General features: G+C 35.8%; 2 protein-coding genes across 2 annotated transcripts in view; one reads left to right on the forward strand and one right to left on the reverse strand.

Moving 5' to 3' along the window:
- Positions 1-16,235, reverse strand: part of IMMP2L (inner mitochondrial membrane peptidase subunit 2) — a 403,902-nt gene that overhangs the window by 202,568 nt on the left and 185,099 nt on the right. The gene's annotated exons all lie outside the window — the stretch shown is intronic.
- Positions 5,828-16,235, forward strand: part of LRRN3 (leucine rich repeat neuronal 3) — a 31,643-nt gene continuing 21,235 nt past the window's right edge. The window contains exon 1 of the mRNA XM_005519272.3: positions 5,828-6,076. The gene's annotated coding sequence lies outside the window, so the exon portion shown is untranslated. The remainder of the gene's footprint in view (positions 6,077-16,235) is intronic.

A 16,235-nucleotide genomic window follows, 5' to 3' on the forward strand; every position in this document is an offset into this window, starting at 1 on the left:
TTCTAGTTCTAATACTTAACTTAGTGACTCTAAAGTTTTCTAAATCACCAATTAGTGATTTTTCTAGCGAAGTTTTCTAAATCACCAATACCTCTTGTGCAAATAGTTATGAAAAGCAGATAATTTAGAACTTCTATTGTTAACCATTCATTTTAATATTAAACCACAATGAAATGCAGCAAGAATAGTTTGTTCAGTTTCATCAAAAAAGTTAAGAAATTCATGTCAGAAGTTCTGCCCTTGAAAAACACACACTGTATAGATGGCATTTATTGCCACAAATGTGGCATTATCAGGGAAGGTGGCTAAATTTAAAAAAAAAACATAATTGGGAGAAGGAAGTTCCCTTTCACAGATCACATATTATTTTCCACACCACACAGTGTCAACAGAAAAAGTACAGACCTGTTTCAGATAAAATATCAATTAATGTCCATAGAAAAGCAAATAGATATGAGAAAAGAAATGAAAAACAGCTTCTCTATAAGGACAGAAATTTCAAGACCCATCACCACCTAATTACAACAAATTGACACCAGGATGGAAGTTCTAGGCCTTACATTCAAATCATTACTGCCACTATTTTCTTCATCAGCCTTAGATACAGATTAGCTCCAAGATGGCACTAACTGCTACACTCCATGCACATTCTGGGTCCTGCAAACAAGGTTCACAAACAAGCAGATCCTTGAGAAATCAACAAGGGTATCTCAGTCTTAGAGATCCACATAGAGAAGATCCCAATAAGTTATATCCAGTTAATGAAGGCTAGAAAACCTGAGATGTCATCATAAGTAAGACATAAACTTACTGAGATGAAATAAATTTTTAAACATATACACTGAGCTTGAAAATTGCTTTACAGATTTTTCATCTGCCTTATCCAGCTGCATATAAAGATTCTCTAGCTGCTTTTCACTACTCTATCTTCATTAAGAATCCCATGTGACATAGCAAGGTTGTGGTTGCTATGCGTGACTCACTTCCAGCCTTCTGCAGATACTGGTATGCCAGGGATTCTTGCCTATTAAAATTGGGTCAAGGATGAAAATTAGAAGAATTCAGATATCACCCTGTGTTGGACCCAGTAGGGATAAAACTTGTTAAGATTTTTCAGACCTCAAGCTGCTCCTGCAGAAGGCTGACTATGGCTCTGGGACCTATAATGAGGAAAGAGACTATAGCTTTTGCCTGGGATCTCATACTTTTTGTTTCATAGAAAACAGTTGCCACACAAATAGAAAAGTTTTCTGGAATAGGAAATACATCCCTGATCACCAAGATCAGCTCCTCACCAATGCTTTCATTCAACCCCATCACACATGACTGAATTTGCCTGTACTATAAGGCTCTTTACCATGCAGCTCTAGATTTTGCCAAGTCATATAGCACCTACTACCTACATAGCATTTAATGAAGTCACTGGGGCTTTGTGTGTATGTGAATTTTCCCTTACGTGAAATTCTTTACAGATTTATTTCCATCTGCTTTTGCTCTATTGTATCAACACAATCTCTCAGATCTGATAAAAGAAATTTCATAGCAGGTTAAGTAATCTGATAGAGCATTTTCCATTAAAAAGTGCAACTCTAGAAATTTGAATTCATTGTTGGCAACAAGTCTTTCATCTTCAAAAAAGACAAAGAGCAAGAGCCAGAAATGTTGCTTTTGTTTATCACTGAAAAAATGATTCAATTTTGGAAAGATACATATTAATAAAAATTAGTCTGTATGGGATCATAGCCCTTTTAGGAAAATATCAATAGTCTGGACAGAATATCTAAAAATGCACATGACAATGCCAGGTTGATGACATTGCACTGAAAATTCTGGCATAACAAATTCACATGAAGTGGTGACTCTTTTTTCTCTCTTCCAGGCAAATCACACAATGACAACCGCCTACAATTAATAAGTCAATTAATAAATTAACTGATGACACCACATCACAGATTTCTTTGAAACTGACCTTCACTCAGAAAGGAATACCTCCCCACAACCCACATGGAAGATACAATAAGGGTGTATTTTGCAGAACTGGTAAGGCTTAGTCTGTCAAATAAACACCAGCTCACTCCTTTTTTTTCTCTATGGGCTACAAGAAGAAAGTGAGAAAAGCCACCACCAAGACTCCTCCTTGTAGTTGTGGTGCCTCAGAAACCAGGATAGGAGCATGTGTAGCGAGAAAGCTGTTCCAAAAGTGTTGTCTGTTTTACATATGGACATAATCTCTACGGCTACACACTTTTAAAAAAAATAATAGCCAATTTTCGATATAAAGTATGTCATCTTAGGATTTAAATCAAATAGTTGTAGGATTCTTCTTGTAAAATTTACAATTTTAACTACACTTGTTGCATTCTAAACAGAGCTGTGTTCTCAAAGACTGAAAGCACTGAAAGAAATGGTCATGGTTAATCCTGAACCACAAAAAAGGATATGGAGGCCCAAGGATGCTCTGCCTTTCTACATAATGAAAAAGGGGAAAAGGATTGGAAATCACCTTCCAATTTTGAGAAAAATGCAGACACAGAATCATTGTGTTTTAATAACTAAGGGGTTTATGGATTGTTCTCATTGTCCGTTACAAACAAATAATTCGTTTATTTAATGTGCACTCAGTAATCAGATAAAATGTACGCTAAATAAATTGCTGGAGTTAGTCTGCAATAATTTCATTGTCTCTCTATCAGTCTGAGAGAAATTTTTTCTATCCTGTAACCTATTAAGCTATATATATGATTTTCATAAAATAGATTACATTGCTATTTTTAAACCACTGAGCATTATAGTGAAATCAGCAGAAAAATAACTTAATGAACTTTAATAATCATAATTGTTTTGGTTATAAAAGATATTTTTCTCCTGCAGATAGTTTGAAAAAAAATATTCTTTAGCATTGCCTAAATAATAAAATTCAATTAGTTCACCTTTTTTTATGAAACAGAATTTTATTATGATTTAATAACATTTTAACTAATATGTAAATGTATGCCTATCAAGGAAGTACTTTAATTGCATATGTAGTCTATCATAAGAACTCACTTTCTTTATGCAAGTATACTTTAGTTGATTTAATTATCTAGACCTCTAATTACACAGTCCATACCAATCAACCAAAATGAAGCACTTCTCTAATCTTAATTTCACATGTCAAATCACTGAATATGTTTTTGCATGATTCTCATGTTAATTAGAAAGCCAGACTTTGAATGAATGACAGTGAGTTCATGAAGAGGTTAGGGGCAAACCCAAGAAACATTTCATGTGGGGCAATGCTAATCCCTATCTATTTACCTTTCTCTAGATGATCTCCACTAGATGAGATATGAGAAATAGCAGGTTTTAGTTGTCTTTAAAAGAACATTTTCAACTTTGTCCAAACTTTTTGAAATTTTCTTTTCTCTTAGTCCACCCACAATCCCACCCCTGTAGCACAGGTTAATATCTTCCGCTGGGGAGAGGTAGGAGAGGGCTGAGATCAAGAAGGATTTCCATTTTTCTTGTGGGAGCTACAGTGGCAAGAAGTCTTACCCTTCTGGCTTTGGGTTGTGCTTACTTGGAACATCCTGAGCATTATCCCAGCCAACACAGGACATTCTGTATGCAGCAGGGAAGGCTTATAGGATGACTTGGAAGTTTAAACTGGCTTGCATTTGCAGCTCAAGGTGGTGAACATTACATACATCAGAGGCTCTGAGAGCCATCTCATGGGGGCAAAGGAGAAGCCAGGTTTCACCAATGAGCCCTGAGGCTACAGAAAGATGATGTGATATCTTTCTGATCTTAGTTTTCCCTGTCCCAACCTAAGGCAAGAAGACCTGAAAGGTAACTAAGGATGGGTTAGCCCCAACTTTTTCGATATAACTCTTTAACTCACATTAGAAAAAGATTTGAATATCCATCAGAAAGAATGAGAGAAAATGAAAAGGCCATTTGGCCTTTTCCTGGGCTAGAGTATCTCACTTATTCACATTTAGTCTGTCACTTAAATACTATTATGTCATCTATGAAACAGTCCCACCCAGTTAGATGAATGAAAAATGAACAGCATACATCTTTAAAAAAATTTAACACTTTGTTCACTGTAGTTAGCTTAAGTACAGTATTCAAAAATTTGAGGTGGAAGGAGAAGACTGCTCTAATAAAGCCACAGTGTAAGTACTGGTGAATCTAACAGGAGTAGTTCTGTGAAATTTGCCCTAACCAATTATAACAACCTGAAATTTATTCAGAATGGTGGCATTAATTTAATTCAATTTTCATAAGAAGTGATTTTATGAAGAATAAAATTATTTTTTTAGCAAATATAAACAAAAACAATTCAGTCCACGATCTCATACTGAATGTGAATTGAGATGAGACTCAGTATTTGTAAAATAGCAACCATTTTATTGTAAAATTTTAATGCTATTGCTGTTGCAAAAAATACACTAATTCACACCATTTACTAATCTTCAGAAAGTTTTCATACTCTTATTAGACAAGACCATAAGCCTTTCTTCAAAGCAGAGGAGTGTGAAATGAGAACCACATCTCACTTCAGTCCACTAGAGGGTGGCCTGACTCGCTCAGGGCTGTGGGACTGGATTCACACAAGAGATCCAACATTTTATTTTTTTTGACCTGTTGATAACCAATTCTTTGTGCTTTTTCTATAAATCATCTCCTATTATAAAGTAATTTATTTTATATAAAAAGTATACATGATAAAAAGACCTTTTCCTAACAACATCTATCTCGTTTATTGTTTTGTATATCTAGGAGAAGGAGTGATGACAATCACAAATTATTCTGTAGTTTTTTAAACCTTCACAGTTTGTATGCCCTTTGGTCATGGGCACAGAATAAATAGGGAAAAAAATAAATCATTCACCAAAGAGCATGGCATAAAGGGGGAAAGAAGAAAGAAAGGGAAGGAAAATTCTGGGAAAATATATTGTTTATATAATTGGATGGCCATAAAAGACAGACTCAAGCAAAGAGAGAGATTGAGAGAAACTGACTTTTTCTTTAACTAACCCATTTCATAGTTCATTCTGAAATTTTAATTCTCAGGAAGATGTATTATTCCTTTCTATTGATAAGCACAGGTAGTAAAATGTAATATTTAATAAAATTTAGAAGAGGAAGAATATGTAAAATATTTTCCTGTCTTAAGGTTTAAAAAAATAAAAAAAAAAATTAAAAAAATACTAGGGGCAAGGCACAACACCTATTTCCTGAATGGTTTCATCATACAGTATCCTCTGAACTACAGCAGCCTTTGCAGAACTTCGGCGATGTCTAATAAGTTGTTGCGAGTACAGATAACAGCCTTTAGAAGAAAAAATAATAAATAAATAAATAAGGGGGGGGGGGGCGAGGGGAGAAAATCTGGACCTCCCAATGTGATCTGTACAGACAGAAAGCGTGCCCTGTAGCTCCCGCGAATGGGAAGAGCGATGTGGGCGCGCTCACGGGCTGGTTTCGTGCATCCGCAGCCGAGCAGCAGCGGCAGCAGGAGCAGCAGCAGCAGCAGAACCAGCAGCAGCAGCAGCAGCAGCAGCATTAGCAGCAGCAGCATTAGCAGCAGCAGCATTAGCAGCAGCAGTGTCACGTAGCAGCAGCACCTTGGCAGGGCCGCCGGCTCCGCTGCTGATGAGCGGCGAGCGGGCAGCACCGCGCCCGAGGCACAGCCCAGAGCCCGAGCCGCGCACCGCCATGGAAACCAGGGGAAGTGAGAGCAGCTAGCCAGCATCTCTCTCCCTCTCGCTCTCCAATCCCCCACGCCCCCCCTCCCTCCCTCTCCGCTGGATTGCGAGCCTCAGACAGCCAGGCAGCAACAGCGCCTGGCAAACGCAAGGGATCTCAGCTGGCAGCACAGAGAGTCTCTCGTGTTGCAGGATATCAATAGATACATCTTTGTATTATAGACTGTTAGACACGCATGCACGCCGACTCACACCCATACATACATGTGTGCTCATCTGTTCAGGCACTGGCTTTAATACAAGTATGTCGCTACCTGAACTAAGGATTCAAAATTACTGAGATGCAAGAACTCCTCCAGCTCTGAAACTACTCTTATTATAGGGTAAGTTCCTCTTTATTTTCAATTTTATCCTGACTTTTATCTTAACTTCTAGACTCTTTCCCCTTTCTTCTTTTGTAAAGTTATTTTATTAGTGTATTTTCACATTTTACTTTCTGAACAGAAATGCAAATGCAATATGTTTTTTTTATCTAAATATGCTTGCAATAGTATCAGATTTGTGCATTTTTTACCCTGAAAGAACATCAAAGGATAAAAAAAAATATGATAGGAGAATGTTTCCACTGATATTTCAGAGGTAGTATCAAATTAAACACTTGCTCTGTGTTTTGAAACCAATAAAACAAGATATAGGACAGCCTCCTTTCTTCTCTCCAGTGCTAGGATTAAGGGAAATGCTGTTTATGTCAAGACCTAAAAACCACTGAGCAATGAGGCTGAATGAGCATATCACAAACAGTTATTGAATTTCTGCCAGGCTACATCTTAAGGACTGTGGCAAATGACTTAGCTTAAAAACATCTTCTTTGCAGTCAGAAGGGACAGTGTGAATGTCTGATTACTGATGAAGCTGGAACGGACGGGTTAGGTAAAAAGGATCACATTAAGCAGAGGAGTTCTAATCTTCTTTGGTAATTAACAGCATCTCAGCAGGATCCCTCTATTTACATGGGAGGAGAGTGTTTAAATCCATCACTATAAAAGCTTTGCCTGTTTCAGTAGAGCAAGGTTCAGAACTGTTTGTCTTCGCTTTCCATGTCTTTGTTTTCACATGTCGAGCTGGAGTTTTTGCCCAGCACTGCTGATGAGAAAGAGAACCCAACACAGGGGGAAGGAGAAGGCAGCAAATGCAGGGAGCTAGAAAAACATCAGAGATTTTCTATTTAACCAATTTAATCAACTTAAAATTCCAGGCTAGCACTACAGTTGTCTAATGTGCTTGTGCTTATGCATGTGTATGTCATTACTTCCATGCAGTACCAGAGTACCTCAGTATCCTTTCAGATGAACACACATTCGGTAAAGTGCCTCAGCATGGATCTGTGATTCATGCACCAGTGAAAGACAGAGATAGATTTTACTTTACACCATGAAAAAGACAGGTTAGCCCTCTAATGCTTGCTTCAAAGTGAAAAAAATACAGTCTGCATCTTCCCATATGCTTTTGTTTGCTTTTTAGAGTACTACAACTGTATTAAAAACACCTCAGTATTTTGATTATTTCTCCTACCCCTTTTTCTCCCTTCAGCCCCCTCACGTCTGTGCACTCTGGAGAACATCATAAAGATTCTGTTCCTTTGCACCAATGTAATTATTTGTTTGTAATTTTAGAGCTACTGTGTTCTGAGAAACAAGCACTGTGAAAGAACCATCAACAGATAGCCACTGGCTTTAAGTCTGTCACCTTTCCAAAAATGACAGAAAATGGGTAGCTTAACAATACGTAGGGTAAGAAGTCAATTAATTCAGGTGACCTTTGTAGATGGTGACAATAAAGCAGCTCTGACAATGTGCCACAGCATTCGACATTCCCCCTGGAAAATGAATGAGCTTAAGAAGAGGTTTTCTTTTCAGAGTACAAAATGAAAGGTATTGAAGCATTAGCTCCTGCTATTGGCAAGCTTCCTTCCTCTGTTTTAGGTTGTCTGTGAAACCTGTTTAAAGCAAGCTGACTTATTTTATTACATGAAACACAATCTCTGGTCTAATTAATTAAATATCCTGTTTTCATTCACACTGCATGTGCACTTTAGTTGTTAAGCATTTCCAGTTCCTGGTCTGCATTTTTACAAAATGTGCTATAAATAAGTGGAGAAAATCTGATTCTGATCTCCTCATGCTATGTGCAAAGGACTACTCAGAGGAAACTTTTTCTACATGCCTCAGTAGCTGAGCTTTTCTAAATGCTTATCCTCATTCATTTTTAATGTAAAAAATAAGTAAATATGGGTAACTTTACACAAATGCATCTTAGGTTTTGCCACATATACTGTAATGTGCTTCTTCAAAATATGATATAGATATGCCAAAGAGCTTTAGAAAAATGTGGCCATTTCAATCATACATGTACAGAGAACATATGGTATAGATGAAGCATCTCTACACAGCCTAGACATTCTTAACCAGCAAAGCAGGCAAAATGTATGGTAACTGTATTTTGGTTAATACTCCCTCAAAGCTCCTGCAATAGTGTTGTAGTGTCAGCCAAGGACTGGCTGATGTTGTTATGGTAACCCCAAAGTCCCGCCTTTTAGGGTGGCAGCTCTGAGCGTGACATCAGAGCATGCCTGCTTGGAGTACCCTGAAGTGGGTGAGTACCTCATTTTCGCACCTGAATTAGACCGGATCAACTAAGCAACGTTGCTACCTGTAATGCAGATTAAAATTTTAATGCATAACCTTTATTAACTGATCAAGATTGAGCAGCTTATGGAAATACTCACGTCCTGCTTTTCGTTGTAATCACTTGTCCCTTGTCATTGGAAAACAAAACTAAGTGTTTGTGAGAGAGAGCAAACCATTTAGAAGTGTTGGAGCCACTTTCTTTGACTCTCACCCATAACCTTTATTATATTAATAATTACAAGCTAACCAAAAACTTTGCTGCCTGCTGACAATCACCCTTAACTAAAGTTATACTGGTATTTAATAGCCAAGTTTTAGAGTATTAAAACAACAGAAGAAGATCAGCAGTAGATAACGAAAGTTTTTCAAGACAAGCTCTATCTACAATTGAAAGAAAAGTCACCACATGATACCTTTTTTGAACTACATATAGCTGTTCTTAGTGATTCATGGTACATTAATGTTTTAGTTAATTCATATATCCTTTCTTCAGATAGTACCATTAAAAGCTGAAGGAAAACAAACTCTTGAGAAAGGCATTTTCAGAAACTACCTTGACATACTCTTCCATGTCAAATTCCACAAACTCTGCCTTAATATCAAGTACCAAAAACTGACAATGAAAAACCCATTTCACATGTAGCACTCAAGGAACTATTTTCTGAAGACAAAGGAATGGACAGTTTCTAAAATTTTCTGAAGATCAAAAATAAGACTCCATTTTTCTAACAGTATGCCTTCTACAAGCCTTCATACTATAAAATAATACTAATTCTCATTCAAACAACACAACAAGCAATTAAAATCCTTTGCTTCACTGAAAGAAAATGCCAGTAGAATTTGAGAAGAAACAGTAGTGACAGATGTCATTAGAAAGGTCATTAAACACATTAGTATTAAGAGAAAAATCAATGCTTCTCATTAAAACTGTAATGTAACTGTAAAAAGGAATTACTGCGCCTTTTACTTATTCAACTGACCAGTCCACAAACTGTTAAAACCTGTTATTATGAAATGGTGTAGTTCATAAAGAACTTATTTAAATAAACAGTATGACCTTCAGTGTTATACACAAAATCTATAAATTATTTCATCAATTTTTCTTCGATAAATTCATATCCTCAACTGAATGGAGCTGATAAATGTTTATTAGCAGAGCACATGGAGCTATACACATCTGCACCAGAGAAAGAACCAATATGGATGCCAATAAGATTATTTCACATTGGGTTCTTCGTGAAGTAGTTGAATGTGACACCTTGTGAGAAAGACTGTTTTCATGAGGGTCAAGTACAAACTACTTTCACAATTTTACTTAATCCAATTACCCTCTCCCAACAGGATTTCATATTCTTTACACATGGAACATCAACCATAATGCAAGCTACAGGCATGCTCTGGCTCCTAGCATTCATCAAACTGCTTTCTTTTCTTCAAAGCAAAAACAAATGCAGACATTAAAATAAAGGGGAAGTTTAATTTGAAAAACACAAATTTATACAGCATATCCTTGGAACCATTATGCTTCATTTAGAAATACTTTTTCACAAAACATTTATCTCAACTCTCTTTCAGTTTGGCCACAAGCAGCAATGTCTAATTCAAAAGAAATGAGAAAAAAGATCTCTCTAGTCACATTATTTCATTCAGTTGTTGTATTTCTGGAATTCATTAAAATACCTGCCCAAAATTTAATGGTAGTTTAATTCTACTGACCTCTGTATTAGAGTAGAAAAAATTTTACCTCTTTTGTGCTCCCAGTTCCCACAGTCTCAGTCAAACTGGGAAATGCTTTTTGACAACACTGGCACTAAAGAAATCATTTAGCTTTTCTCTTTCCTGAATAATAAGTATTTAGAGGTAAACACTGCAAAGTAGAATAAAATGCTAAAAGGAATATTTTTTTAAATGTCTACTGATTATTAGTATTACCCCAAGAGTCTCTTAATAGACATTTCTTGTTATGCAAATAGTAACTAGTCTGCCAGGAAATACTTTGAATTCTCTGAATATTTGGCATAAAAAAGGTTCAAATCTTAAGTTAAGCCGTACCCAGAAATCTCTGGGCATCCAGCTGCTAGTACGAAAAAAAGAAGAAAAAAAAAATTTATACAATTATATGTCTAGGGATCAGACAATTTCAGAAATTACCCATTTAATAAATTATGGAATAATAAAACAAAAACCAAAAAAAAAGTGCAGTGCCATAGAACACACAATGAAGAACAAAGTTGTGCATCGGGACTTTTTTTTAAATTGTCATAGTACTCTATGCTATAGTATTCTATTATATCATCATCCTGGATAAGGAAAGATGACTCCCAAATTGTCTTTAAAAAAGCAACATGATGGTCAGACATTACTAGGGCTCTTCTAGTGTGGTGTTGAGAGGTTAAAGGAAACTTGGTTGGTTAGTTTTGTCATGGTGCTACAACAAAAAGTCATTCTTACTTGAAATAGAATTAAAAATACATACCAGATTTGGGAAGCATTTAAATAAGTACAAGTATGGGACTCATTCCCTGAATAAGGATAACTACAATTGTCTCCTACTTTACAATAGTAGCAAATTTCTGCTGAGAACAGATATATATGTGTCGTTATTTATATCATATTTATGTGATTTATTCAGTACCTAGAGACCTAATAAAATTTTTCATCTTGACAGGAATAATTTTTATGTGAAAACAGAAACTTTTCTCAAAGATTTTTAGCTAGTGTCACGGTAGCTATAAATAGAAAGACTAGAGAGAGACATTTGTTTCTTCACCCCAAGCTCGCTTCTGTTGCCAAGTTCTCTCAAGTCACTGAACTTCCTCTCCCCTCTGGAAAGCAGCTTTCTCTAGAGGTCATGTCAAGCATCAGCAATTTTTGTAGATGACACTTAACAGTGAGCTAACTCACCCAAGTGCAGTAGAGAGCAGTGCAGTGTTTCCACCAAAGTGCAGAATTACCTGCTGAGCTCCCCACCCCAGCTGGCTCCATGTTGCATGCCACAGAAGGAGCTGAGAGACAGGAGAGCCCACACTGGTCAAGGCTCACATGGGAGCTGAGTCTTCCAGAAAAAACTCATTTCTGTGTAACAACAGCTCCAAACCCACTGTATAATACTAAACTGCTCTCTTTTGTGTGTTCCATACAGAAATCAGGCAGTGCTGTAAAAATTCTTCCTCCCTCTGCACTGCAAAAGGATGTTCTGAAACAATTCAATCAATTTATAAAGTACAGTATTTTCTTCTGTCAAATTCTAAACAAATAAAAAAAGTCTTCCAGTATGAAAAATATAATTACAGTCAAGTGATGCTTCATTACCAATGTAGCTTGAGGGACATTATCTGCACAATTCCTATTTAATATCACTTTATAACAAAACATAGTTACTTAGGTTATCCTCCTAAGTATAACACAAAAGATTATCCTAGATATATTGTGTATATTACAACATTTTGGACATGTATTTCTTTTTTGCACAAGATGCACCATAATAACTTTCTGAAAAGACAGCCGAGACTGTAGAGCCGCTATTTCATCACGCTCTCACAATACAGTAATTTTACTATTTCATTTTAATATGTTTGGCCAGTTACTTGCTGGTAAGCCAAATACAAGGCTCAAACTCAACAGCACTTGATAGAAATGGAATGATTAATAATGATTATACCCATTTATAGAGGTATCCTTATGAGGTGAGAGAAGACAAAATGAGGTAATTGCAAATATAATGATCTGTTAAGCTAGAAATGTTTGTCTGAATAGCAATTTCATCCAAAATGTATAATTTGGGTAATGTATTCTTCTGAATGTTGCTTTGATATAGATTATCCAGTCATCAATATTTTGTCAGACAAACACACTTTCAGTCATTTTATTTTTATTGTAAAATAAGAGACAAAAAGGATATTTAGCATACCATTCCAGGGTTAGACTCCAAACTCTAAGCTCCAGAAAACAAGGGAAAGTACTCTGCCTTCCAACAGCAGCAGCCAGATTGCTGAGCTCTTTCCTGAGCAGAAAGATGAGCCAGACAATCTGAGGAACTGCACAGAAATATTTCTGCATTTCTCACTTCCACCTAAGGATAATATGCATGTTGGGACACACATTATACAAACCCTACACTCCCTCTCATAGGAAGCAATCACCTTGCATATTAGTGCATAGAGTCATTTTAATGAGGCTACTCAAGGCAATGCAGATCCAAGTGCCTTTATTAGGCGTTTAAATATTGCCTTCAGCAGGTATCATTTAACAGTAAACTGTAACTAGAACAGATAACTAAAAATACATACAATTTCAAAGATTTGAATCTTAAATTACCTATATGTTGTCCAAATTATTAAGTACATTTATGATCTCTAGTCATTTCAGTTCAAGCAAAGTATATAGAGCCACATATCTGAAATTCATATACTTGGAGGTCCTGGCCTTCTGTACCATACTGAAATACCCTTTGCTCTTTTAAGGTTTGAAAAATCCATAAATTTGCTGGTTTTGAAATGTTGTTCTCATTATTGCTCTGATAGCCTCTGAGGTTTACTAAAAATTCACAAAAAGAAATAAAAAAAACCTCCATTTATCTTAGGTGAATGTGGATTAAGTATTTGTAATCTTCGCTTTAAATTTAGTTTATATATCAGTTCTTCAAAAAGCATCTTGTGTTGGTATGCCATTATATAAATCCTAGCAACAACAAACAAGTACAGAAAATATTTAAAACAATGAAAAAGTTTAAATAAACACACAATATCTGTGCCTGGCACAAATATGGCAGGGAAAATATCATAGTTACGTTGGGATTGTAGACTACCCACTTACAACTACTCAGTGGTAAGCACATTAAAAGTTGTGGCATAAAACTACTACACTACTATTTAATCTCTCACATAAAGTTAGCCAAACTTTCAGAAAGTCTGAGTAAATTCTATTAAAGCCACTCCATATTAATTACAATGTAGATATTTATTTATGCAATAAAAAGTAATCAATGCTTAGGGCTGAGGAAGATGTTCGATTCCATAAAAATTAAATTTGCATTAGCATTGCTTTAAAATAAATTTTGTTTGGCATGTCAAAGCACAATATTGAATCTACCATGATCTGTTTGCAATGGATGGTCAAACAACAAGATTTACAAGCAGTAAGAAACTCCAGTTTGATTTTTACCTTCCATGAGCTGTTCTGGCATAAAAGCAGACCTGGCTTTGAGTGGGAGGTTGGGCTAAAGAGATCCCGAGGTCCCTTCCACTTGACTATCCCATGATGATCCTCTCAACAGAAAGGCTTGCTTCTCTGCCAGCACTGCCTGGGGTAACGATGTACAGCACCACTGTCATCGGAGCCTGCTTAGATGTCTTGCTATGACTGCATCAGATGAGAGCAATTTAGATGTTACTAGAGGTGAAGGGCACTGTTCAATCTGTCTCTGAGCTAGTTGTATGGAGCTGAAAATTCTGAAAAGGCAGACAGTCTGCTGGACTTCTAAAGGAAATAAAACTCCATTTGGTCACAAGGCAGTATTTGCTTTGCTGTTACCTACCAAGAAAAAAGTCATTCAATGAAGTCCCAGCAGGACACTAAGAATGGTTTAAATGTCCTACTAGCTTGTTTAAAATTTTTAAAATAACACACTATATTTATTCAGTTAACAGAAAGCAACTATTTTCTAGGAAGAGAGAAGCACGATTCCCTGAAACATTACCATCTTAATTTGTAATCTCTGTATTTCTGCTCAGCCAGGTGTTCAGTGTCTTCCACAGATCTGGGGTTGAATTCACTACAGTTTTATACATGGTTTCAAAATTACAGCATTAGCAATCATGAATAACAGTTAGTATAATAACCACTTCATATCAAGTACTAAACTTTGGCTTTAACTTCCTAGAGTGGTATTTTATCCCATGTAGTGAATATACTTAAGCTGTTTCACTCTTCACATGTTATAAACCTGCAATGAGTTTCACGAGAAGTGGTTCTGTTGAGAAAACTTGTCAGTTTGAAGGTATTATTCATGCTGAGTTTCCATAGTCATCACCAATATCAAGATTACTTACTCCAATACCAAGATTATCAAGATACTCTACCAGAGTAATTTAAGAAACACGAATTGGTCAATTAAATTTCCCTAAAATGTAAAGTTCCTTTTTACAGATGATTAAATAGACACCATTTTAAGCCCTAATTTTGAAAAAAATCAATGTGCAAAGGACAACAAACTAGAACCACACAATAGTAATACCTGTAACCTCACGGAAGCCATGGAGTGGAAAGCAGGACAGAAATAAACTGCAGCACTAAATTTCAACCTTTGCTCTAAACTTATCAGTGGATAACATAAGACAGCCCTTTCTGTTCTTAGTTCTGCGTGTGCATAAAATCATTGTCATAAGCTTCACTTAGTACTAAGTTTAAAGGGAAGGTTGGTAAGGCCTTTAAAGCATTTTTCTCATATTAGAACCATCATGTGCAGAGATTGCATTTGTATTCTTTAGCATGGGTAAATGCTATAATTTGAGAATGTTTTTAAAGAAAAATGTTTCTGAAAAAAGTACATTATATTGCTGATATTTATCACTGCTATAAAATCAACTCCCTAAGAAAATTTTTCCAATACTGGAATACTCTAAACTCAAAAGTATGAAGAATAAAGGAGTTTTAGAAAAAGAATTTCAACAAAATAATCATTATAGACTATGTTTATATATGACAGTTACATCTGCCAGACAAAGTCTGCTTGTTGGCATTCACTGGGGTTAAGTATTTGAATGTAACTCAAATCAAAATGTTAATGAATCATTATAAAATTATTTCTTCTTGTAACAAGGATGCATTTCTCATTATGCTGTAATTTGCAGAATTTATTAACAAACATTTTCCAAAACAAGCACAGAAAGGTTTGCTTTAACAAGAATTCCAGTTCAGTCCTAAATAGGACTTTTGTGAGAACAAGAAAATCTTGTCTTTCTAAACGCCTGCTGGTTTTTAACTCAGACTCTCATACTTAAGATAGATGCTTAATGGAATTTGAATAATTTGAACAATTCCAGGAAATCATATTTAAGTGCAAAGGACAACTTTTAAAATTCAATTTCATTTCTGTTCACACACCCTGATAACCACACATAGCAAACATGATCAGCACTTACAGCAACCACAGCTATATCTTATTGACAGTAAATCTAGATAGTTTGACAGGGCAAAAACCAGTTTAAGCTTAGCAGTTGAATGCTTAAATGCCTTTCATAGCCATGCAAAATACAAGTGTATGGGAGATTCAAAGTAGAAGATGAAGCAGATCTAATTCATTGTTATGTAAATAGTACAGAGGAAAACCATAAAGAACAAATTGAGAATATGAGACTATATATGATACTGCTTTCCACACTGCAAATTTACATGTGTTTTATTCTTGGACTTTTTCTGTAAAATGCAAAAACTGGTTACCCTAGCAACTGCCACATGTTACTCAGTTTATTTCTGAGGTACAGAGCAGCCTATAAAAGAATAACATTGTGCACTTCTATTAGGATCTCTCAGCACCACAGAGAATTCAGAATTTCATGTGCCAGTACGTGCATGTATTTTCTGAAAGTTTTAAGAAAGTATAGTAAAGAAAGAGTATTGTACATATTTTGTAAACTCATTTTCTTTCAGGTTTATGCGCAAATTAAAAACAAAGATTAAGAGCTGTATGGAGAAAAATGTATACTCTGTCCAACCTGGTAGTTGTTTTCTGTATTCTTTTTTTATTACAGTTCTACTAGACATCTGTAGCAAATAAGTAAAGCTTTCAAAACTTCTTTAATGATATCATCTTCCAGAGCATAATAGGGACCTGAGCAGCCTGGTAAAGTGTAAG

This window comes from Pseudopodoces humilis, chromosome 5 (genome assembly GCF_049639895.1).
Source record: "Pseudopodoces humilis isolate 2021_Gansu_Grassland_sample_001 chromosome 5, ASM4963989v1, whole genome shotgun sequence".
Classification (NCBI taxonomy): Eukaryota; Metazoa; Chordata; class Aves; order Passeriformes; family Paridae; genus Pseudopodoces; species Pseudopodoces humilis.